Consider the following 26,750-nt stretch of genomic DNA (forward strand, 5'->3'; position numbering starts at 1 on the left):
TAACAACGAAAATGAATTACTTTGGAATTCAACAACAAGTTTATTGTTTTTCTTTTGCACTACCATTCAAATATCGCCCTGACTTGTGCTGACTGTGGTACAAGGGTCCCGGAAATGTTCGTTGAAGTCTATCTTAGATATTTCTGAGATAACAACGTTTGAGCTCAATTTCCGAAATAATCTTTCCTTAGTTAAGTATGAGCAACAAAAACCAAAATGGCAGAACGTTTTTTTGATCCACTTGAATTGGAACTGAAATCGAAATTTTAAAAATGAAATCAAAACTTTTCGCAGACTTGGCGTATAGCTCTTCACTGCGTCTTCAATTTTAAAGGGGATTCCCGTTTTAATGATTTGAGTTTTTATACTTTATAGGGCAAGATACAAGAAGGTATATTCAGTTTGTGCGAATGCGTGTAGAACGATCTTTCATAGTAACGTTCGATTCAGGGAGTGCAAGTAAGCTTGTCTATCCGTCTGTCCACCTTGGCACACCACAATTTTGACGAAATTTGACGAACGCTATTGAATATGATTAGCATCGGGTCACTTCTTCGTCCACTTCCCCTATAAGGCCTTCTTTTGGAAAGTCATTATATAAATAACTGTAGGATGGAACTGTAGTATTTCCTCATCGTAACTTGGTATGAAGAATTTAGTTGAGCAGGGGAAACTTTTTGAATCCCGTCTTATATAATCGTTCCTATAAACTCGAAATCGTTACATGATAAGAACGTCTAGTTTTCAATATTTGATTAAAAATTGGTACATTACAAAAAATTGACAAAAAAATAAAGCTTACCGCTTACAAGGGTTCTCAGAAAACCTTTATATGCTAAAAAGGCTTAATTGTGAAAATTGACTCCAGTAGAAATTTGGCAAAAGAATTAATACTAGGCTGTTTGAATCACGTAGGTCTATTTTTTAGACCCTAACCCTAACGTATACAAGGGGTGTCATAAAAAGCAAGCCCTTATATGGAGAGAAAGTATAATTTAAAGTTTTCTGCGGCGGAAAATGAAAAATCGTAAAAAGTTTGGAGAGCAAATCAAGTTTGCTAAATTTGCGTCACTTGATGTTTTTAGCATCCTCCATTATGCGAATTTTCACGAAAAGTATGCCTTTGAAAGAAAATAAATTGTGATCTTTGGTGTATTATTACCAAAATGAGCGAATAACTTTACTCGATGGTAGGGTATTTAGTGCTCGTCGTTGCCAGACTATAATGCTCTTATCTGTTTTACAATAAAAACACCTAGTTATTTTTTGAACATAGGGTGATAACAAATACAAGAAAATAATGGACTGCTCCTTATATAATACTGTGACCAAAGCGTACGACCAACATTCAATTTAAAGCTAAAGGCGCAGGTGTATTGAATTTTAGAAATACTTTTTTTCTCTATTGCCAGCACGCTATGACAGAGTGACCGACATCTTTGTCAAATTTCATATCACAAACGTCGTTAGCGTGTCAACTACGCACAAAAGTATTATTTCTTCTCCCCTCCTTTATCTTATCTTAGGGAACAGTTACATTCTGCGCTGTTCTGGCGTAATACAGATTTCATTCGTCCATTTTCTATCTAATGCGGCAAGTCAGTTTGGAGCAGGAGCCTTTTCAGCTGAAAAAAGTGAAAGCCGAGAGAAGGTTTCAACTGCTTACGTCTCTCGTAAACTTAATAGTGCTCAAAGGAATTATTCTGCCTCCTAGCAAGAATGTTTGGTGGCCTTTTTGGAAATTAAAAAGTTCCGTGCCCATATAGAAGGGCATGAGTTTGAAGTTATAACACATTACGTGTCTCTTAAGTGTTTAATGTCGTAAAAGGACCATCCTGACTATCGATTGGCTAAACGTAGTACCTGGTTCGCTGTCGCGCGTTCATTCTGAAGATTTAGGAGACATTAATCGTTTATGCCTATTTATAATTGGCTGACCCCATGGGAATTAATTTGACGTCCACTTAATGCATAGGGATTTAGGATGGTTACGTTTACATGCGAACTGTGTGCTGCGCGAGCGATGCGGTTCAAGAACAAAAGTCGCGGGAATTATGGGTTCCATCAGATCGTACGTACTGAGTTAATTCAACGGGCTCATGAGCACTCATTGAGCTCCCACGAAGTTGTCATCGAAAACCATTTAGCGTCTAAAGACTTTCTCCTATTGTCCGCAATGTTTAAACGCATTTTAGAGTTTATCCCCGTTTGTGTTCTCTGTAAGCACACAAAAGCACCTAATCAAACCTAAGTCATCCGTGGGAGAGTTGAATCGATTCGATCGTCTTCTGGCCATATTGGTGTTATAATTTTTTTCGATCATTTATCGAAATTTCGCTTTCTCGAACCTATTGAGGAGTTTATATATGGGCGATACATAGTAGTACCAAGTCAAACTCGTACAGCTAAAATAATTTATTAATCTTTTTTATTAAATGAAAAAAGGAAGAGCTTAAAAAAGAATTACTATAAATATTTTTATTAGTTTATTTCATAAATAGGAAGTAATAAAAAAAACCAAACGTAAATGTTGAACTCCGTTAATCTTTTTCTAAAGGGAAATTATAGAACAGTCAATCACTCGTACACTATATATAAAATAAATTTTTTTCTTAAATATTAATATTTGGTATGCATGCCTTTGGTTTTTATCGACATTTTTAATCTCTTTGGTATACTTTGAACAAGTTTTTTGCAAGCACTTGGTTCAATTTTTTGTGTTCGTCCTGAAAAGTTTCTTTAAATCGTTCTTGGAGCTTACAGCGTGCTGGGGAATTTTCGTATCGGCATAGCCGCAAAAATGTTTAATAGGGTTAGTGTGTCCACGACACGACGTGCGGGCAATTACATAACAGCCAAGATCGTACATTGTAAGCTTTATGCTTAGGATCACTCACTGTCTTGGTAAAAACAAAAATCTTTATTTGCTTGCAAAGGGACAAACTTCCTCTCGAAATATTAAGGCATACGTGCTGATCCATAATGCCTTCAACAAAATGCAATACACCGGCCCAGGCGCAGAAAATGAACCCTACATCGATACCGGCCAAATGCCATGCTTTGCTATTAGCTCGATATATTTGGCCAGGAGTGTTTTTTTTTCGGCCTTCTCTATGCATAGGGCCTGCCATTTGAACCAAAAAGATTGTCAGTGATGAGCACGTTCTTTCGCATTGACAAATCGTTTGATGGGTGCTCCTTGCCGAATCCCGGCCGCGCTTTTTGATTCCTATTGTTGATAAGTGGTTTATGCCTTGCTTTTCTGCTATCGCACTCAGTCTTATTTAACATATTTCTTATTGTTTGGGGACAACACTTACTACTTTTGAGTTATTTCCAATGCTATTTTCAGTTTTGTACCGCCTTATTATATATTTGATGCGTGAGCGGCTTGGATTTACTAATTCGGATAGCGATTTTTTATTTTTATTAATGTTCCTACTTCAACACTGGTTTGTCCTCTTTGTCTTCCCATTTTGTTTCCTTGTTTCCGAGTTTAGCTTCGGCCAAACTTGAACTTGGACATCTGTTCGAATGTGTGTTTTACCCTTTTTGAATATATTATATAAAACAAATATTTTCGGTGTGTGTACAATTTTGGCTTGGAGGTTCTGTTTATTAGCAAAGGATCGGAGAAAAGGATATTTGTATTGTGACTTTCAAGGAAAGAAGTCGATCAAGTGTGCTCGCGTGTGTGTTCAGCGAGGTGCATTGCAAACACTCTATAACTTTTAAATATTTTCCATTTCTTTTTAAATATTTTCTATAAATAGTTCTTTTAATTACATTAAAATAAAGTCTTACACGATACGAAGCCAATTTAAGCGATAGGAGAAATTACACGTGACCAGAAAGAGAATGTTACGTAACAAAATATTAAATGTCGATCTGATATTGAAAAGCTATGTTTATTAATCCACACATGTAAAAAATTGCCCACTGACAGGTACTTATTTAAGAAGAAGGCGAACCAATACGCTAAACTTTGCTGGAAGATATCGAAAATTCTCTAAACTAAAGCTAACATAGCCATCCACATAATAGCTGTTTGCAGTTTCTCGTCAAAACGTAATGTAACAGTCACTTGTTCGCCTTCGTATATATCTGCATGTATGCATAAGTGTGTATAGGTATAAGTGTGTTTTCCAAATAGTTTAGCATAAATATTTACGATTATAATGTGTAATAATATTGAAATGCATAATGTGTACAAACATAAATACATTATGTATGCACTACAACTATCGAGTGTAAATATCACTCATACATGTACATAAATGAAAGAAAGAAGAAATAAATATTATATTAAATAAAACAAAAAAGAAAAAAAAAAAAAAAAATACAATAAATAAGATGCATAAGCATGGTCATCCTAAGACGAATTCTGGATACCCATTATTGAAATATTAAACGATTAACCTGTCGTCTCTCTCTAATACAAAATAAAAGATTTAGTGCACTCGTGGGAATGTATTTATACACTTTGATCTATTTTTGAGATGACTTCGCGTCGCGTGCGAACAGAACGGAACTGCATTTGCTGAAAATTTGATCAATCTCCTACTATAGGTGGTCTACCTACGTAGCTATTTATAGCCATTGGTATAGACTTCGTTTTTACTACCTACACCACTCTTGGCATAAGCTAAATATAAGGGCATATTAAGCTTGTGCGGACGCTGATGCAAGATTCACAATCATTTCCGTCTGTCCGTCTGTCTGACTTGTATTCTTGCTCTGTTATGCCTGAAGGTCACACGCAATTAGTGAGATATTTTGACGAAATTTGGTATATCGACATGTTTTGGACCGAGAATGGACGCTGTTGAAATTGATCTATAAAAAGTGGTCCGATCCAAACCATTTTCAACATAAGGACTTAGTTTGAAATGTCGTTTTACGAATAATTGTAACAGGGTTTTTAATAGGAACCATATCCATTTTCAGCGTTTGCATGTGTTTTACCTGTCAAATCTTGTTTTCGGACTTAGTGGATGTTGCGAGCAAGTCTAAGTTAGTCTATTTTTTGTTATCTAATTAACAATAATTACTAATAGTAGTTACAAAGATTGTATTATTAAATAAGATAAAAGTCAAATAGTCCATCCCGGTAAGACTAAGAAGCTTTGTTTTAATGCACATAAAGTGTAAGTATGTTAGGGGAACTTGAATCAATTATGGAATGAGAATTTAAACAAGTAAAAAAATGAAATTCTGTCGGGATCGAATCGTTTATACCCATGATCGTTCAACCCAAAAAAGGACAAAAGAACAAAATTTTCTTGTTCTATCATATGGAGAAGGTGCACTCGATTTCTTCTATTTTCAAAATAAAGGTTTTTGTTGTTGAGGCATGTGGGCTTTGCGGGCATCTCCTTCGAAAAAGTTCGGTCAATTCCAAATTCCTTCGCAAACTTATAGGCAATTTCTTCATTTTCGCTAACGGAAGAATATTTACCACAAGTACTATAAAGTTGCGCAAACAGTCAGATGGACCGACGAACAGGCGCACATGTTTAGGTGCATTCAAGATTTGAAACTGGCCAAGAATTTTTATACTTTATGAGTTATTTGAAGCTTGTTTCTGTGCGTTATGAACGCATTGAAAAAATAATTAAATTTTGATACGCTATAATATTGGGTAAGCGTGGCCTATTTTTTCCATTTTTGCGCACAAATGCTACAGCATCCCCAATAGTATATGCATTCAAATTTTTATTTGCTGTAGTTTATGAGTAATAAGCAAAAAACCAATTTTTCATTCCCTTTAAAAAACAGAAGTGTTCTCAGTTTACATGGCGCCGCGGGTGCGTTCTTGCAAGAACTTGCATTGTTTTTGCCAAATTTGAAGTCGATAGCTTCGGCCAGGAGCACGTTTACAACAGACTTTCCACAGGCGGACAGATGGACATGCTTAAACCGATTTAGGATTTGATGCTGGTCAAGAACATATATACTTTGTGGGATCCCCGAAACTTTCTTCTGGGCGTAGCAAACGTTTAGACAAAACGAATATACTCCTCATTCTTCGGTAATGGGTATAAAATTAATCATTAATTATTAATTGCATCTACGAAGTGCAAAAAGCCTTTATATGAAGAATTTCAATTCTGTCAAATTTTTCGAGCGGAGCTTCAATATGCCACGTTGTAGCTTTCTAGATTAGCTCAAAATGTCACGACACTTAAACTCTTCTTTGGCATCAGTGGTTTTTCTTTTTTATTCTGAGTTCACCTTTCAGGGCAGTTTTAAGAACAGACACGAGGACAGAGGCAAATATTCGTATTTCCGATAGGTATTGCTGTGTGTTGTGTAACCAAAATGACAAACTTAGTATACCATTTAAATTTTATTAATGGGCATAAAAATCAAAAGTTGAAAACATACATTACTTATACATGGAACTTGTGCACGAAACCACCTCAGCGATAAAAGCGAGCTACAACAACGAACGTGGTGTGGTCTCTCTGTTTTGAGTTAGAAAAGCAAAAGAAATGAAAATAAATTGCGCCACATGCTGCCGCTGCCTTTGAGTGGGGTCGATTGTATGGTAAACGCCCTTTGTGCAACACATAACCTTTTTTTTTCGATTCACCGACACTGCTGCTAACAAAACAAACTATAAGAGTAACAAAGCTAATGATCATTACGTCTACGGTAATAATGATGAGGTGAAATACCTTTGCGCTTATCAAAGAAGACCAACAAAAAAAAGTCCATTTTTGATATGAAAAACGTGAAACAAAACTTTGTTAGTTTGTGTATTTCACATACATTTCGAAACTGGCCTAACTCTGCCTTCGACAAAATGTAAAATCGATACATCGGGGGGTTTTCTAAATAAACAAATAAATAAATACAGTGAAGATGCACGTATATCGCGTTGTGTGTATGTATGTGTTTATTTATTTATTTAAAATACATTTTCAACAAATTGCTACAAAAACAAAAAGTAATGGCAGACAGAAAGATTAATGAAAGAATTTGGATCACTTTCAAGATCATAATCGCCCACAAGTATATAAAATTTAGTACATTGTGGTTGCCGTGATATTGAATATCGCATGAGATAAGAAAGATTTAGTTCAGCAAAGGCGATCATTAAATTCCTTATATCACTTCCCCTAACTTTTCCTTAATTTTCGCAGTATATTTATGAAAATTCTTTCCTCTTGCTGCGTATAAGGAGTTGCTTTTCACAAGAAACCTTATATGGAAAAAGATCCAAAAGCTAGGCTTATGTGATTTAAACTTAATGCATAAAGCGCTAAACATGAAAATTTGATTCCATATAAATGCTTTTCTTTTTTCTCTTTCTATTAGATAAAAACGAAAGCAAGTAAGAACATTTTAAGCTGGTAAAGATAAATTGGAATTTAATTAGCAAAGACACCTACCATTTACCTTAAGAAGAGCGCTGTGAATACGCCTACCAGGGCTCTCTGAAATATTCAGAAATGAGATATACTTGGATTCGAATACTTATTCTGTTCACATTAAAAAACGTAAAATTTTTTCTAAACGAAAATACCTTTCAAACAAGCTAAACAATCTCAAAGTCTACTCATAGAAACTATTTTTTTTTTTTTGAAATATGTTATGTTAGCAACAAATGGGTATGGATAACCTCCTCCCATATTTGAGACTCTTGTGCGGCCAAACTAAAAAATGTCATCTGTTTTCGCCTATATAATGTGAATCTGTCGAATGATAAAAAAAAAACTCAAGCTTTTCTTAAGGAAGTCACGTTATATTTAAATATAAGTAGCAAAGATCCAAACATACTTTTTTTGGCAGAGCTCTGTTAAGCCGTCAACAGAATTACAGTAAACGAAATGTCGGAGGGTTTAAGTCACATTATACTTCAAATAGAATTTTTCGAGGATTTTTTTACAAAAGATCATAAACGAAACATGTCTTTATGTAAATTAGTTAATACTCGAAAGGACAACATTTTCACACTATGTCATAAATGAGGTCGATAAAGGGAAAGTTTGCTTAGCTAATGTGGGCAGAGTATGCCCTGTGAAAAAAATGATATTAGTACGTACGGTGTGAATCCTTTATTAATAGGCTTTCCAACTATGTGCAAATTATAGTAAGTTTTGTTCCGCGGATTTTTTTATGGGACTTTGAAAATTGCCGTACTCGACATAATATAGGCTAACATATAAGCAATGTTTGATAGGTCACTGTGGGCAAATAATGCCCTGTGAACAAATGAAACTAGCACAGCGTGAATCCTCTGTTAATAGCCTTTCCAGCGATGTATAGATTATATCAAGGTTTGCTGGTAGAAATACCAACACCAGTAAGTAAGGCACTTTTCAGAGTCCCATAAAAATATTCTCACAGAGGCCACATTAGCTAAGCAAACCTTTGCTTTTTCAACTCTCTTTATAACATAGCGTATAAATTTGTTCTTTCAAATATTAGTTAATTTACATAAATACATGTTTCGCTTATATTTTGTAAAAAAATTATCGAAAAATTCTATTTTAACTATATTTATTATATTAAATCCCTCCGAGACTTCGTTTAACTATTAATTCTGTTGACGGCTGGCTTAACGGAGCTCTGAAAAAAAGTTGGTTTGGATCTTTTCTAGTTATATTTAAATTTGACTTCAGACCCTTCGACAAACACTTATTCCTTAGTATATTTTTGTCAATATGACTGACCACTCTGAACACGTTCTCTATATGAGCGTCAATCTTTTTTCCTATTAATAAACTGCTTCTCTCAAATTTTGAAAGTGAGAAGTGAAAATATTTGATAAAAATCGCAAGAATATATTGAGATTTTACAGCGTTTGAGAGTCTGAGGTGCTTAGATTTGGTAGATCTAGGTTAGGAATGAAATGAAGTTTTTAATCGTACATTAATTTTTTTGCTGATTTTTGCAGTGCATGCGATATTCAAATGTCCGTTTGCCGTTGTTGAAAAATTAGTGAAATTTCTTTCGCATCCAAAAGTTGCGCTGTGTTAAAGCTGGGCACGGCGACCCAAGCTGCCAATAATGGTAAATCTTTGATCGTAACATATTTGATTACCTTAGGTTTTGTGGACAGTTTTTGGTGGAGAGGGACATATGGAATAAAATTCTTACGTTTCCCTAGCACTTGCAGTTTCTACAGTTTGTAAAAGCGTATATCAGCGTGGCTTCAATCCCTAAGCCCTATTACTTTGTATCATTATTATATCATTTCTTATTGCGCGATATTTACGTAACGATAACAACATTAAATGTGTTTTTGTGCTGAGAACGAACGTCTCACATCTCGTATGTGGTTTATATACGAACTGAAATGTAATTTAATATCTTGTTGCTTTCAATTCATAAAAAGGCGTGCATTTTAATAAAATAGGTTAAGCACATAGCACAAATGGGTGCACGAAGACATGTTACACTGAAACCGAATTAAAAAAAAAAATGCTTTTTTCAAATAAAAAGTGCTTTGTTTGATTTAAACTTTTCTGTTGTTCATTAAACTCGAACATTTTTGGCATTTAATATGAGCGTAAATTGGAAATGAGTAAAAAAAAGAAAAAAAATTCGTCGACTTAATATTTCAACATTTTATTGGCAATAACAATAAAAACACAACAATCTGACATGTTAAAGGGAAAGTTTTACTTGCTAGGAATGACAGAAGAGACGTGGTTTGTCAAATATTTCGATTTCTGTTATATTTCTTATTCAAATTTCAATAAATAAATATATATATATATATATATACATATACATATATGTATATATATTTATTTTAGAAACATAACATAGCATAACATGATATTGTCGAGCGACTACCACGGAAGGTGACAGACAGTTCATTGTTTTAAATTGCAAAAAAAAGGGATATTTTTTTTCTTCAACAATTTTGCATGTTATCGATCCATTTTCATACTCTTTCGTAGCATTTCAGAAGCCGCGTGCCGGCCAAGCCATACTGCATCGATATGAAAATGTGGCGATCAAAAGGCGCTATGTCTGGTGAATACAATGGCTGCGGCAGACCTTGTGATAACTCTTGCAACGTGTGCCCAAGCGTTGTCATGCACGAGAATGACTTTGCATCTATTAGCCGTTGTTGGCTTGGTTGCGTTGGTCTCCTTTGCACCGATACATCGTTCAATTTATTCATGTAGCAGCTGATAATACACAACACGTTACTGATCCCACCTTATGCATAGCGAAACGGCTCTCCTGAACTAGCCCATGACTTTTCGTGTTTTGGATTGTCGCCAGTCAGAAACTCCTCACACCCCGCCATACAAAACATCTCTTTTTTTGCACGGCAAGCAATGAAACTACGATCTTGAAACGGTTCGCAATGGTCATTTTGTATGGCAGCCATTTTGCTTTCATTTTCGATTTTTCCCATCGCATGAAAACGTCTAGAAAGTGTTGATTCATCAACTGCTGAACTGTTCGAAAGTTTTTTGAGAGTTTAGATGGATCGTCCAATAAATCCTGGAAGGCGTTGAAGCTGAAACCGACAATTGGGATATGAAAAGGTTTGATTGGCTTCGGCAGCAGATTTCGTTAATGAATGTCGACAATGCAATTTTTTTATCATTCCATCATAAGTGTCTGCATACATCGAATAACTCAATAAAACTGAATACTGACTGAAACGGAAAACTGTTATTTTATGTAGAGAAAGGTCAAAATCATCGTGTCCAACCGTTGTGCACATTGGTATTTCGTATTACTTTATCATTTTCACCCATAGACGTCGCTGATCAAAATACATGCGAGCACCTATTATACTTCCTCCCTTATCGGCTTACTCTAGCTAATTTTAACAAACTTAAAAAAAAAACATGAATTTCCCTGCCTTTAATTAAAATCACTTGACACAGTTAGTCACAGCTCCAAAGCAAAAAGTTCTTCTAATGAACTGTTGCTGGAAAGGAATGCCTGCGAATTCATTTCAATGTTCAAAAATTTCAAATTTCATTATTGCAAAAACACTCATTTTGAATTATCGCCATCATTGTCGACATAGCATACAAAAAATAATTGTTCTGGATTCTCAGGAAACTTGATCGAAAGGCGCCTAATAACGTTTCTTTCAGGCTGTTTAGATTATCGTAAAGATTTAACAATTAATCCAAGGTTCTTGCAATGTCTCCCATTGCCTAATGTAAGTTGCATTCACATATCACTCTGCAGTACAATTGCGTCTTTTAGTGATTCGATTGCATTTTCATTTTTCTCTACCAAAGGAAGGAGCATACATATTGCATGGATAATACTTCCGTATCGATAAGATATGCACAAGCAAAGGACGTTAAGAGAGTTGTCGCTAGAGTTTAACCCGATTGTATGCTGAATTTGTGCCGAAAAGCAGAATTTTAAGGTTAAGAGTGGGTAGACGGCTTCGATTATTACTTCGATAATAATGATAAGATTAAGAGAAACCAATCCAAACAGATTATTGAGATCGTAGCCTCAAAACAAGCCAACGAAAATGAAGTATTGTTGAATATTCCCAAGTGAAATATTTACGATTTGTCGAAAAAGAAACGAATCACAAGAACTTTATCATCCTACTAACACTTTGCCTTGAATATCCTATGTATATGCCAGTGATCACTGATCTTTGAAGCACTCGCAAGATACTCATCAAAAACCCTGCAAGTACACGTACATCGTTGGCAGCGGATGTGTACACTTGCGAGTATCGTTAGGCTGTTGAACATCTCAACGACTGTGAGAAGAATCCAAATGTAGCCTGGGCTTGTAATTATTTTTGAAAATCAGGAAAACAAACAAAAGCAAGAAATTGAAAAGGGCAATGGGAACATTCAATTGGAACTGGCTTCAATGCTTATCTTAAGTACTGGGCGTTTAAGATTCGTTTTAATGTAGCTTTGTTAACTGTTTTTTATTCCCTTTATCGGTTTGAAATAATATTCGCATTATTTGCTTTTTGATTTCATTTGATATCTTATCCAGACCCTACGAATTTCATATACATTTTTATTTATAGATAAGATAAAGATACAGTTTACGTAATTTAATAAAAACAAAAACAAAAAAAAATTAAAATCTTCACTTATTATTAGTTATCAGTAAGTCATATGTTAATCGGTAGAATGAGGCGAAAAGTCTTTAGAGCAGACTCAATGGTTTATGTAAATAGTTTAATAATTGTTGCTTTCTCAACCTGCGAATATGAATGATATTTACACTTAATAAAACAAAAACAAAATCTATAATGGAATTCCGAACTCCTTGCCTAAATGACGACGCGAACTTTTCATTTCGACGCAAAATATTTTGTCACAATATTGTTGACATCACCGAAGCAGTAGATATGTGGATTTTGTGAGAAAGCTTGTAGTAACGAGAAGAAAATTTCAGGTGCCCTATAAAGTGTACACATACTTGAACATTATGAAGTTTTGAATTGATTAAGGCATGTCCGTCATACATAAATGTCTATGGTAAATACAGTAAAAGCTCCTTATTCGCGGTTCCAAAAAAAAATGCGATCAATTCCCGGCTATTCGCGGCTATAAATTTCTTTATTCGCGTTTTTTGAGAATGTAAACAAACAGAATGAAAGGAGCCTTATTACTCAATGAATAAAGTATTGTTGCGAAAATCCCAAATCCAGTTCATTTCAGCTAAGTAATTTCCCCAAATAACAAATTGCCTAAAGCGGAAAAAACTAAATGCACATTCGCATTCAATTAAATTGATTTTTTTATATATTTGATTTCTTTTTATTTTGTCACCTATAGGAACGTATCCCCAATAATCCCATTTAAATTACCATTCCGTATTCACGGTTTCTGTATTCGCGTCATTTTTATGGAACGTATTTCCCGCGAATAAGGAGCTTGTACTGTACTGTCTCGATCGGTTTCAAATGTGGCAAAAACCATTAAAAGCTGCTCCTGCGTGCTATGGAAAAGCAGTCAAATTTCATACATTGGCGCGGCCAAAATGTCACCTATATGCACTATATTATGTGAATCGTTCGCAAAATTTTCTCATATAAATTTGACGAGATGCTCATTAAATTTTGGACGGAGTCAGTTTTTAAGTGCAACCATATTTTCGTCTTAACTACGTAACAGGGCTCTTTTATGGTGTTTAGAGAACTCGATTAACGTGGTTTGTAAATATCTTCACATCCTTAACTTTACTTATTACTCTACCCATACGTTACAAAAGATTCTATGGATAATCCTGCAGTAACTGCATTATAAGTCCACAAAATTTATCCCCTTCCACTATTACAGAGTACCGAAATTCATGTTTCCCGAAGTTTGGTACAAAAGATCCGTGCCTAGTCGAACATAATGCTGTTTGGTTACTTTTTAACAACAACTAACTCGGTGGTCGAAAAGTTAATTGTCATTGTTTTTTTTTTGCCCTATCGATACAAGGTTATATTGAGTTTGCAGGGGTATACGCAACCACCAGAGGGACTTCACATAGACACGCCTTTTATTATACCGATCGACCTTGTTCGCCTGTTTATCCGTCTTGTTTTCTTGTGTTCAACGTACAAGCCAAATTTTTGTGATATTTTGATGAATTGGGCGACCGTTTTTTTCGACCTTTTCCCATGTAAACCTTTATCTTGAATATGAATATGAATAACTGTAGAGTAGTGTAGAGAATTTAGTGAAAGTTCCCTTCCCGATTACATGGCGATTACATTGCCTTTAGATAGTGCACTCTAGCAGACAAAGCGCAACATTTGCCACCCTCCGCCATGTTCGATTGAATATTTGTATTCTCTTTAAATACTTCTCATATGTACATATATACATACCTTATAGGGCATAAACAATACAAAAAACAAGTTGCGGTCATTAAAAGATTCGCTCTGAGTCGAATACAATTTCTTGTTTGTTGTTTTAATAATATTGCAAACCGAGAAAAGGCAAACAAAAAAAATCATTTTGTGTATAATAAATTAAATGTAATCAAAAAGCCTGAAGCTATTCAATGAAAAAATAAGACAGAGGAATAAATTCATTGAAAGAATTTCAATTTATGCTACTGATCATGACTCATGCTATTTAAATAAATACCTTGCAACCAAAAAAATGGATATATATTTAATGCAGTTTATATTGCAAAAAAAACAAAAAAAAAAACATTTTATATATATACATTTTAAATTTCACGTCTCATCGTGAGTAGGTTTGGGTTTTCATATTTCTTCGGCAACATTTCCCACTGTATAAAAGAGATTAAGTTATTTTCGCGTTATCATTGCCTTTTCATTATTTTGTTTTTTAATGATAACTTCACTTATCTAACGGTGCTTGTTTAGTTAAACACATGTATTCAAAAGATATAAAAACTATGCGTTAGATATTTCTCGAATGACGAGTAACTAACTGACATGAACCCTGAGATGTATATATATATATATAGATATATCAGATATAAAATACCATACATATATATATCAAATACCAAAGTATATTTCCATTGGATTGCTTATCCGTAAATCCAAAGATTAGGTAGGATATCAAAAGTATGTGAAAGAAATCAGCAGAAATTGCGTTTAGTGATCCCGCGTGCGGCTGATATCGTCGAGTCACCGGTAGAGTAACAAAAGGCAACGACTTAGAAACTGTGCAGTTCAGAATTGATAGGTGATTTTGTTCTCTTCACGTCTAAAAGTATAGTATTTTGATTTAGTTTCTTAACTTCTTATTTTCGCAATTTAACACTAGAACTACCGAATAGGTCCGAAAACCGATTATGAAATGCGTAATGTTTCAAAATATTTCAGTGTCATTTACTTATATGAAAATATCTTTAAATACCTACAAACACTATTTTCTTACTCGATCTAGTTTTTGAGATGCCGATGACATATAGCTATTTGCATCAAAAAGGATCATTTTGACTCCTATTTTTGTCGGTTTGTCACAGTCGTGAAAACGACGATAGGAACCTGAAATTTGGCATAGAAATTCTTTGATCGATTAAGAAGGGAAGATTGAAATTTGGTCGTGATCCGTCAACGCACATGATGCATTCTGATCTGTGATATGCACGTCCTCAATATGAAAGGAATTGTAACAAGCTCGCTTATAGACGAACTTGCATGCTGAACGTGTAACTAGGCGGATCGCAACTGTTTTCCTAGGAATGGACTCTTAATCGATCAGCTTCCTATTCATTCATTTTTGTGATTGTGACATGCCGACAAATATAGGAGATCAAAATTATCCTCTAAATGATTTTGATAGAAACAGATTTAAGCAAAACGTCGGTAGTTCTTATGTTAAATAAGAGTTCGTTCATTTATAAAATCATTGTGAACATTTGGCAAATTGTGCAATATTGTGCAGGGTTTGTTTTCAGGGATCGAAAAGACATGACTGCCTTTAAAGTCCCCAACGTGTTGATATCCTCCCTCCATCTTCACTCAGTACGAAATCGAATTCATATTTTTGGACGGAATTATCATTTCTTAAGAACTAAGACGGTTCTGGTCGCTTTATGGCGAATTGGTTCATTACTCACTTTGCAAAAATGCAAAAATAGAATCAGTTTTCATTTATTCATTAAATTATTTTAATAATTAACTTAACAATTCACATTATAAGTTGAAAACAAAGGGGAGTGGCTATAGCTACAAGGCTTTTGAATCAATTTTTGTATTAAATGAACACCATATTTTCGGATAAGGGGCATTCTTTTATAAGGAAGAAGAAACATTTTTTTTTAATTTTACAGCAAAATTATTCATTGTTTGTCTAGCATAGTAATAAAAGAGAAAATATTTTAAGACAGTTACCGAAGGATGAGGGGTGTGTTCACCTTTTGCAACGCTCAAAAGGAAGCAAGAGATCCCATTAAGTGTATATATATTCTTGACCGGCATCATATTGTAAATTGATTTAAGAATGTCCGTCCGTCTGTCTGTTTTCAACATTCTCCTGATTGCGAAAATGCAGCTATCAATGTCAAATTTGGCAGAAACATTGCATAGCTCTTGCACGCTGTTTGGTATTGAAAATTAGCCAAATCGGTCGAAAGACACGGCTACATTGTTACGCAAACTGAGAACAACTCTGTTTTTCAGAAGGAATAAGAAATTGGTTTTTTGCTCATTGCGAATAAACTACAGCAGACAAATTTACAAACATGTATGAATCTATATTCTATGGTCGATTCTGTACTACCTGTACAAACATGGAAAAACTTGACCACGCCTGCGCAATATAGTATATTAACATTTAATTTTTTTTTGTCAGTAACTTTATAACGCGCAGGGACAAGCTTCAAAAATCCCATAAAGTATATAAAGTTTTGCCCAGTTGCAGATTCGGAATACACCGACTGTCCACCTATGTAGTATCTGTGTTAAACGTTCTTTCGTATGCAAAAATAAATATATCGCCTACAAATTGAATGAAAATGATCCAAACTGGTCGAGAAACTGGAAGCCTATCAAAAAAAAAAAAAAAAAAAAATTGGGAATATCTTTGCTTTCGGTGTTTGTTGGTTGGTACTCATAAACACATACTCACACATATACACCTTACAAATTTCCATTTTTATTCTGAAAATAGCAAAAATCAAGCGCGCCCAACCGATACTATGGACTATGCAAATTTAGTTTGTTCCTTCTATTTAGTCATTTTTAGGATAACGGCGAAGGGTATAAAAGATTCGGCCACGACCGAATATAATTTTCTTGCATGTTCATATTTGTTTTGATAAGTGAGTAAGAATGACGTAGGAAAAGTTATTGACGGCGAAAGGAAATTAACAATAGGCAAAGGGACAGTAAACGGTAAAAAAATGTATCGAAGAAGAATTTATTTGAATACACATATATATTATTACAAGTGGAAGGACCAAACTATTATACCTGGTTTTACTTATTAAACGAAATCTTAAAAAATTTGCAATTATTTTATATATATTACATATAAAGCACACAGGCAGGGGTACGTTTACAAAGTGTTTGAGATGATTTAGGTGAGACCTTGACGAACTATTTTTTTTTTTTCTAAAGGTTTAATTACAGTGCGTATTAATTTACACAATTTGACACAATGTCTGTCCGAATATATGTATATGTATATATATATATATATGTAGCTTATGTATTTTAACGAAAAGTCTCTATTAAATAAACAACGACAGTAACATGAGTAAATTAAAACTTTAATTCAGAATAAACTGCATCAGCAATAACAAAACAGAAAAGTAAACACTCTGAAAACAATTTTGCGGTTGAGGCGAATACTGACTGAATATGCATAAAACGAGCAAAAAAAAAAAAAAAAAAAACACAAAAAAATAAAAAAAACTGGAAATAAATGAACAGACAAATCACTTGCGAATGCTAAATGAAATGAATGACACACAAGTAAATTTTAAATGGTAAAAATTCCATACTCACACACACACACACACACACACACAAATAAACTAATGTACATTAATATGAATTAAAGTATTTGGAGGCGCAACATATAAGCTATACGCTTAAACGATGATAATAATGAGTCATAATATGTTTTAAGCTACACATTGAACGCCTGCTTCCAGTACAATTTGTTGCTGCTACTGGTTTATTGTTTAAGTTTATGATTCAGTTACAATGTTTTGCTTTTCTTACATGTTTTGCTCCAGTTTGTCTTTCTCGGCAGTTATTGACGATATTTTTGCTTTTGTTTTTCTCATTTTTAGCGTGAGAAAACAATCGTATTTAGTTAATGATTATAGGCTTGACAGAAAGACGAGCCCTTGTTTAATAGACCTTTCATTTCAGAGTTTATCTGATTTTCATATCAATTATGTTCGTTTCAATAAAGATGATGGTCCGCTTCCCTGTACATTATTTATATTTTCCGCTTATCCACTTGTTAGCTGAAAGAAAGAAATGAAAATTTTTATATTAATTAAAACAAAGCTTAACGCAAGCCTTCAACAACAAGCTGCTAATGTTTGCTGTGAAAGTAAGGAAAATAAAATACATTAATGTGAGAGCAATTCGATCGTATATGGACGGCATGGACGGATAGAGATTAGTCACACCTTTACTTAGTATTCTTAACCGCGCTTAATGTTTGATGAACGATATTTACTACAATCGATGACGATATGACCTAACACTTTTGGATATTGATCGCTTCAACTACATGCACACATCAATGGCAAAGTGATTTGTTTAAGTGAATGCGAATCAGTTTATCGATTAAACGCAATTTCGAAATGATCTCTTATATGACTTTGATACATATTTGCTATCCTTGCATACTCTCGGCTTAATTGTAAGCAAATTACTCTCATTGCCAAGCATGATATGAGCTTTCGAGTTTCGTAGATCTATCTGGATTTTTGCGCTGAAAAATTACTCGAACACACAAAGCGAATGAATAGATGGCAAGCAGACGGATCCAAAATATGTACACTTTGCGCGCATCGAATGCTAAATAAAATTGCAATAAGAGGTCGACAAATCAAAGTACATATACACACTTGTTAACTGGCCAATACATTAGCATTTGTTCCGATTCTTTGGCCATTCAGAAGTTTACATTTTAATTCCTCTTTGATATGAAATTCATTCTTATATTATTAGACAAGAATCGGGGAACACGGAAGCTTTTAGTTCATTGGGAATAATTTATGGTATATTCGCAATTGGTTTATTAGGTTCGACATTGCTTGACTTCATCATACCTTAAAGCTTTTCTATCAGTCAACGATGCTGTTTTAAATCCATAATCGCTTCTTGATCAATGAGCTTCTATCGTGGAGAACAACAAATTTCTAAAGCTACTTTGCTCTTCTAGTCAGGTCGACAATCCTCTTGATCTCAAGTATTATGATTTTCAAAATCCTAAAAACAAAAATGAATGAGTTTATCAATGAGTTCATGCCGCATCGCTAACAACAACCGTGACGAGCAGATCAGCTTGCTCGGGCTCAATCCTTAGTGCGAAAGAAGACTGTACTTTAATTACGACAAGTACATAGTGCGTGCTCGGTCGGTAAAAGCGGTCGGACAATACAATTTCCAGACTACGACTACTCCCTATCTATCTCTTGCCACTTCTTTCTGATCGACACCGCCTTTAAACGTACATAGAGCATTAACTAAGTTCAACTGATCGAAAAAACAAGCCATTAACTTGCTATGGCACTCTCCACACACAGGTAAAAAGTATCCCCTTCCAAATGAACCTTTCTTTTGCAAGATTCCTTCAAATTGATGTAACTGGACGTTCGTATTCGTTAATTTAGTTTAAAACGTCTTATGGATATATTGATTAAACCAGATCAAGAGGCGTAACTCGAATTGCTTCAAATCTTATGATTTACAGTTTATTGCTTATATTGTGTGCTTATGACTGTGGTGGCGGTGTAGCGCAAGTAAGCGCTTTATTTACGCTTTAAATGACCAGGCATTAAGGTGTGGACCCACGTTTTAATTGTCCTCGTTCTCTAATTCAAATAAATTGGTTATAAAACGTATTGTTTGCTTTTTAATCAAATTTCTATCCAAATAGACTGAACACTGAGTTGATACAATTTATTTACCGCTAATATGAATAAGAGAAAGAAAGATTGTGTGACAAATGCTAAAGTAATCCTAATGCAATAAAATCGTGCACATAATAGCAATTTACCCGCCCAGCTTTTCGGCTCGGACTCATATACCGGATGTGCTTTTTTACACTACAGTACAGCGAAAGCGACATATTTTTTTTCGAAAATTCAGTTACGAAAAAAACAAAATAGCAATAGCTTGACTTCAAAATATTTAAAAAATTTTATGTCAATTTATTTTAGTTATGTTCATTGTTTCGCTACCGCCAAAGATGTGCAAGATGTAAAATTCAAGATGCAAACTGCCCAGAAGCGAGCGACAAGGAACTGACAACAGACGTAGAAGGTTTCAGACTCCCCCGGAATTTCAAAAGCTAAAACCACGTTCACTTATTTAGGTAAAGCGTTTTCCTAGATGACTGAAAGCTACAAAAAAAAGTCAAATGACAGGCGTGGTCTTCTCCCCCAAACCAGATCGATTGCTCTACAATTTTCGTTTCACAATACCCTTTAGGACTCTTAGCATGTACTTAAACGAACAATTTTCGTGTATCCTTTAAAACTATTGAAAATTAGATCTTCATCGAGCTTTTCCCAACTTAATCTCCAATGACAAGATCGTATATCGATCGAACTCTCGATAGAGCAAGGTTAACCCAAGTAGATAAGTGTCTCATTTTACTTCGGCTTGACTAAGAAAATGGAAAAGATTGTAAGACGAAGGCAAAACAAAGAATTTTGAAAAGATCGTTGGATAGGTTAGGCTTCCGATCCAATGAATCCGCAATCATCTTCTTTTATATATGTTCACGCTATTACACAATGAATTACTATTTCTCTAATCATGCATTAAACATCCTGCACAACGTTACCTATATTCACCCTATCATATGCTTAATTATTATATCTTATGTGCTTATTATATGCGTATTTGTGACACCCTATGATATTGATAGAGAAGTCTGCTAAACGCACACGGCGCGTTTTTACTTCGAGGTTGGAAGTTTTTCAGAAGTTCAGCACGCAAACTGCAAATCAGATTTTAAAATGGACTTTATCTGCTTGCAAATATCGCGCCAAGAGCAATGCAAGTCGAAAAGCACTTTTTCTCCAAACCTAAATTCTTTAGTAAAGCTTTATGCGCACGTGTTGCTTTAAAGTTTGCAAGCTAAGCGGCAAAGCATAAAATTCTCTTCGACGCCCACAATCAATAGAACACATTGCGCAGTCCGACCTAACGCGAACGTTTCTTCCGAATTGTTTTTGTAGTGAGCTGTTCTCGCTCTGTACGTAATGGATGGAAAACTTCCGCTTATGAATAATGCGAAAGATATCAAGTAATCCGTACGGTATAATAATAAGTCAAATTTGCATATGTAACTGTTCCTGTGTTTAATGGGAAATAACACAGTAAACTAATAAATTTGCTATAAATCAATGGACAGTGTGGGCTAACTAAGCTAACTGACTCACCTGATCGGGGACTGGCATCTTTTTTTTTTTTTTTTTATTATTTCTCTTTGTGCGTCGTATTTAAAACCTCAACGTTATATCTGTCACCGCAATATGTATGTACATTGACTCTATTAAATGCTTTTTATGAAAAATCTTTGTGAGGTATGCATACAAATGATTTATATAATCGATGGTGTAAGATCACGACGACGATGATGATGATGAATAGTAATAATGATGATGATGGTGACTCAAAGTTAAACCTTAGTTTTAAATCAATAATAAAAAATTTAAAAAAAGTAGTGTGTCATTCATTCGAATAATAAATAGCTGACGTCAATTGTAAAACACCTCCTGGTTCTCTTCCCTTGTACGTTTTTGTTTAAAACTGTAAATATCTGCGCCTTGCGTTTGCACTCTCTAAGCAAACACGTTGGCACTTGAACGACCTCCTCAAGATCGTTGAGCTAATGAAAAAAAAAATCTCGTTCTCTTCGTTCTTTTTCCAAAAATGAGTCATATTTCAAAAAAAAAAAAAAAAAAAACAAATGCACACACAAACGCAGGAGAGCAGTACACAGTGTACTCTCACTTAATTTTGTTCACATTATTTATGTTTTTATTTATTCATTTATTATTATTACAATTTTTATCTTTATTTTTATTATTATTTACTTTTAACGTTCCGTTAAACATTAGCTGGATGCCTGCTTCACAACTCTATCTACCTATCTATCATTCGCATGTGCAACGTGCAACTCATAATAGTTTTTACGGTCATATATATTAATGAGCGTTTGTGTGTTTTGTAAACTCTAACGTGCGTATATGATTTTATTTATTTTTTATTTTTTTTTTTTTTGTATTTTGTGTACAATAGAAAACCGAAAAATTGATTTTATAAATACGTTAAAGCGAATTATTCGAAAGAATAGCAATGTGTTAAATAACTCATCTGGAAAATAGAAGCGATTAGAAAGTGTTGCAAGAAAAATTGTAATAAAATAATTTTAATTGTTTGTTTGCTTGTTTTTTTTTTTTTTTGTGCTAATTATGCGTTATTGTTACTGTGAATCCCAAACAAAGATTAAAAATAATTATATATTTTTTAAATGTCGAGTTTTTTTGTTTTTATTTCATGATCTACTTCAAGCAGTTTTCACTTTTCTTATAATCCAATGAGAGATAAGATGAGTGCGCGCGTAGCTTCTTTGTGCACATATCTATCATCCATTGCTTAAAACTTTGGAATCTTTGGATTTTATAATAATCATTATTATTATTGCTATTATTATTATTATTTTTGCTTCTTTGCTTTTCAATATTTTAACGTGATTGGAATTCTAATTAATTAATAAATTGTTTGTCTCGTCATTTGCTACTTATTTGCAATATATAAAGGTAAGGTAAGGAAGGTTTAATATCAAAATTCATAATTAGTTTTCACAATGCATTCTCTAACCTTTCCTTACACGTTATGGCAAATGTTTCCGGCTATATTCGCTGTAGAATCAAGTCTTTTCTAATTCAAATACACGCGTCACTTCATTCTTACATTCATTCAGCGCAAAAAGATAATTATAAAAATCCTCTACAACATCCAGAAATGCATAGCGAAGGTTAAATGTAAATAGCTGAGCAGTCTTAGATTTTGAATAATTTGCAAGTTGAGCTTTTAATGCGTTCGAGGACAGTGAACATTTCAGTGCCATCCGAAGATGGACAATGAATTTATTTTAAACTTAATTGTCAGATCCAAAATCTGATTGAAGATATCGTATAAGAGTAGCTATAATATAATTGTATATAATATACGATAAGTTTGTGTATTGCGTGCTGTGTGTTTCTACTTTTCTTACTTCTTGTGAAGCACAAATTTGACTTATCGCATGTCCGATATATTTTTTAATACCGATCTTTCGTTTGCTCATCGTTTAAAGGTTCCATTGACATAATGCAAAAACAAGAAATGCGCGGCCGTAACATTTGCGAATTATTAATCGACCCTTCTTACGTAAAGTGCCGCCAACTTCAACTCCTCTTTTTTTAGGAGTGTCGACTTCATCTTAATAAAATAGTGCTATACCCACTCAATCTCTAACGCAGTGAATGTCAAGCATTGCAAATATTGATAATTTTTTCATCACATTGAAAACGTTTGCTATTTGCATTTATGTCCGCGAACGTGTTAATATACGGGAATATCGAATGAAAAGCTTCACTTTTCGATTGCTTTAACAGTCTGACTCCATTTATTTACTCTTACTTATATAAGCTTAAAAGTTCCTATGGAAAGCAAGAACTTGGTTAAACTCTAAAGTTGCGGTAAAAAACGTTCGCCACTCGCTTTTAAACGCCATTTACAGTAGGAACGATTGCAAAAGGCATCGAAGAAACCCAAAAGGTGAAATTTATTTCCATGAATAGATTGTCAATCATAGTAACTATTGAGATTCCATGTTTGCTTTGGATGTTTAGGAAGGTCGATCGATGGGTTAACATTTACCTGTACATCTTATTTATTGCACATGCAAGTCAGCTACAATAAATGAACAGCAGAATTCAATTGACTCTTGGAAGTAAATCTTATACTAATTAATATTAAAAACTAATACAAAGTGTATAAGGAGAAGTGAAGGAAAAAAATAAATTCGTTCACAAATAAGAAAGGAAAAGATATGTACACCACCAGCGCTTAGGCACACCCGCAACCAGTACGAAACCAAGTCGAAAGTGATCTCCTAAGCCATTGCAAATATGCGCAAGCTTGGCAACCGATAACAGTAAACAACACCAGTTCATTGCTGAGTCATAGTGAGATGTTAAGGTTGCAAGATAGTTTAAGTACGACTTAGGCAAAACATGCGCATTAAGCATAGTTGTTTTGACGGGCTCTACAGCGTCTGATATTGAGATTAAGTAATAGACACAATTTAGGTTTCCGCAAACAACTCCGAACGGGTTAAAAAGCTCATAACTATGTTTACATTGACTCAGCTTAATGAAAATAAAGTACCTAGAGAAGCGATTAGAGACATTAAAAGTTATCTCACCAAGTAACGTGGGCGAAACGATAATGCCATTAATTAAGTTAATTAAGAAGGAAGCACCAACGATTAATCTACGTTTCTGGAGTAAGGTTAAGGATATCAGAAGCAGCCTATTTCCAAAAGGGAGAGAGACAGGGACAAACACAAACTCCTAAGGGCCAACAGCAAGAATTGCTTTTGAACAAATTCAAGTGAATCTACATAACGCGTCTAGGAAGGAGAGCGCACAACGCAGGCGTACCCAAGCATTGGTCTAACTGAGTGCATGTGTAGCCTTCTTGTAAGGTGAGAATCCTTAAACTCTTCGCAACCCGCCTTAATAAATGAATGAAACCTAATGCGGACCTAGCTAATGAAAACGTTAGCTTTGGTCGCATAGAATCCCTAAATCGATAATTGAATCTTCATTTTCCTAATCGTGTGAATCGAACTCAGTATTGAATGACTTTGTCCTTGAGAAAGAAAGCACCTTGCATTCTTTTACATATAACTCAATAAAATTTAACGATCGTCATGTGACAAAATTATTAATATTAGTTTGAAGCTGATACAATTGCGATTCCAAGGAGAAGGGAGAAAACCGATTAACATCATCAGCGTACATTAGAGGAGGCTGGATTTAATCACCGAGAGGAGATCACTAATGTCTAGATTAAATAGCACATGTGCAAGCATCATCAGAAAACTTCAGTTAGAAATTTTAAATAAAAGTTTGCTTTGAAATGAATATGTTCCTCACTTTCAGGTCGCTGTTGAAATTGTACTATAAAAGACATGGTTAATAAGAGGAACGAGTATACATGCACCCAATTTTCTTTCTCCATTATTCCTATCTTCTCTATTTTAACAAGTTTAAAAATAGGTAAACCGATAGATAGATTGACATAAACTTTTTTTTAATGCGGTCAATTACTCAGGGGACGTCCACTATTCTTGCAACACGTGAACGGTCAGAAAGAAGAGCGCAGAGAAGAGGAGGGTGGTGGTCGTGACCTAGTCGCTGTGGGACCAATCAATAAATTTTATAGCTTTACCGACTGAGGACTCACTATAGCTAGATAGGCTCTATACTTTACTGTGCTCGCCAGGTCCCCTTCGCTGTTACAAGCGGGGTAATAAAATTTGTACAAGTTGTCCAATCAGTAATGACTTTAGGTAAGGGATTCTACAACTACTTGTGAAGAGAAAATAGAAGAGTGGAAAAGAAGTTTTTTCTTTCGTATAATATTCATTAGACTTATATGCAGATTCTTATATAGATCTAGAATCGAATGCCCTCCACGTCTCTGTTGCTTTCTCTCTACCATAAAAGCTGTGAGAAATCCGAAATTCGTCATATCCACTCACTGCCAGCACTGTACTAATGCTGTCCTTCTAGCTTATGGCTGACATAAATCTAGAAATCGAATGCAAGCATAGACGCGGGTCATCCAACAGCCGAGTGATACGGATCTAAAAGGTGGCACAAATAACTTCTCAGGTCAATGTAGCAAAGATGCCGACGAAGTATCTGACACACATACCTTCGTTTTCAATAAATTGTTTTATTGTAATTATTACTGTAATTTATTTAGCCAGAGCAATAAATTGGAAGACGAAAAACTTAGACCGCTATCATCTAAAGCTATCAGCTTCATTGAAAATTCTCTCGCTTTTGAGATTTGAACCCGTGACTACCGCATGATTAGTTGCCTACCCGGTGACTCTTAACCTTAACATTTGTCAAGGGATAGTATGCGGTTTAATAATGTTTTCAAATTATTTAGATTTTCAATGAGCCAACACGACTGCACAAAGGAAATAGCGTCCGGCGGTAGAGGCAAATAAAAATGTGTTTTGCAAGCCTACTTCTCTTTTGCCCGCTTATCTAAAAGATGATAAATGCAATTGAATCAACGACAGCGGCAGATGAGTTGTTAGTCGAGTTCCTTTGCCTACTCGTGCACTTAGGTGGATGTAAATAGTTGAAAAATTATTTAAAGCTTCCTTTCATAAATTTTGGCAAAGTTGCTTTGTCTACCTTTAGATACGAGCTCGAGAAGTTTTCAATAAGGAAGCTATACTCACGGTTCCTGGTTAATCTCCAATTGTGGAGTGTTTGTTGATAAATGAAGAGCACTTATCATTCAATTTTAATAAAGCTCTGTATTACCTTAGATGATGGATATCTTCTACAGGCTGCGATTTGTAGAGAAACAAAGTCTTAACAATTTGTTAGGAATTTTCACTTTTTAGTCCAATCAAGAATAATTAAATGAAGTCCGGCAAGAGCTTTAACTTACTTTATAATCGCATCATTAATATGCAACAACAACAGCAATCCCCTAATAGACGTAGACCTTAAAACACATTAAAATATTTCGATTCGTAAAACTAGTCATCAAAAGCATAATAATATTTAAGGCTGCTGAGCTATTGCTTAACAAGTTTATCCCTCACGCTTAGCAAATAGCACTTGGACGACAATTGAATAAAACAAAAGCGTAGGATTCGTTATAGTACTTTTTATTTAAATTATTTTTGTAGCCTCTACAAGGTTTTTTTATAAATCATATCTCGTATGAGAGAACTTTCATGATTTTATCTAAAATTAATGGATCATAAAATGTAAAGCTGCCAAGCTCAAGTAGCGAGTGTCAAGACTTCCTATTTAAAAGGCTTTACATCAAAGAGCTATAAATATTT

The 26,750-nt window shown here is 34.5% G+C and overlaps 1 protein-coding gene across 3 annotated transcripts in view; it reads left to right on the plus strand.

The window, feature by feature from the left end:
- Positions 1–26,750, plus strand: part of LOC119639793 (WAS/WASL-interacting protein family member 2) — a 43,968-nt gene that overhangs the window by 4,421 nt on the left and 12,797 nt on the right. Inside the window, exon 1 of one of the 3 annotated variants that reach the window (XM_038037462.1) lies at positions 21,729–21,835. The exons of the other annotated variants lie outside the window; for them this stretch is intronic. The gene's annotated coding sequence lies outside the window, so the exon portion shown is untranslated. Of the gene's footprint in view, positions 1–21,728; positions 21,836–26,750 lie in introns of those variants that run through there. 3 annotated transcript variants of the gene reach the window in all.

Source organism: Glossina fuscipes, unplaced genomic scaffold (assembly GCF_014805625.2).
Source record: "Glossina fuscipes isolate IAEA_lab_2018 unplaced genomic scaffold, Yale_Gfus_2 113, whole genome shotgun sequence".
Lineage (NCBI taxonomy): Eukaryota > Metazoa > Arthropoda > Insecta > Diptera > Glossinidae > Glossina > Glossina fuscipes.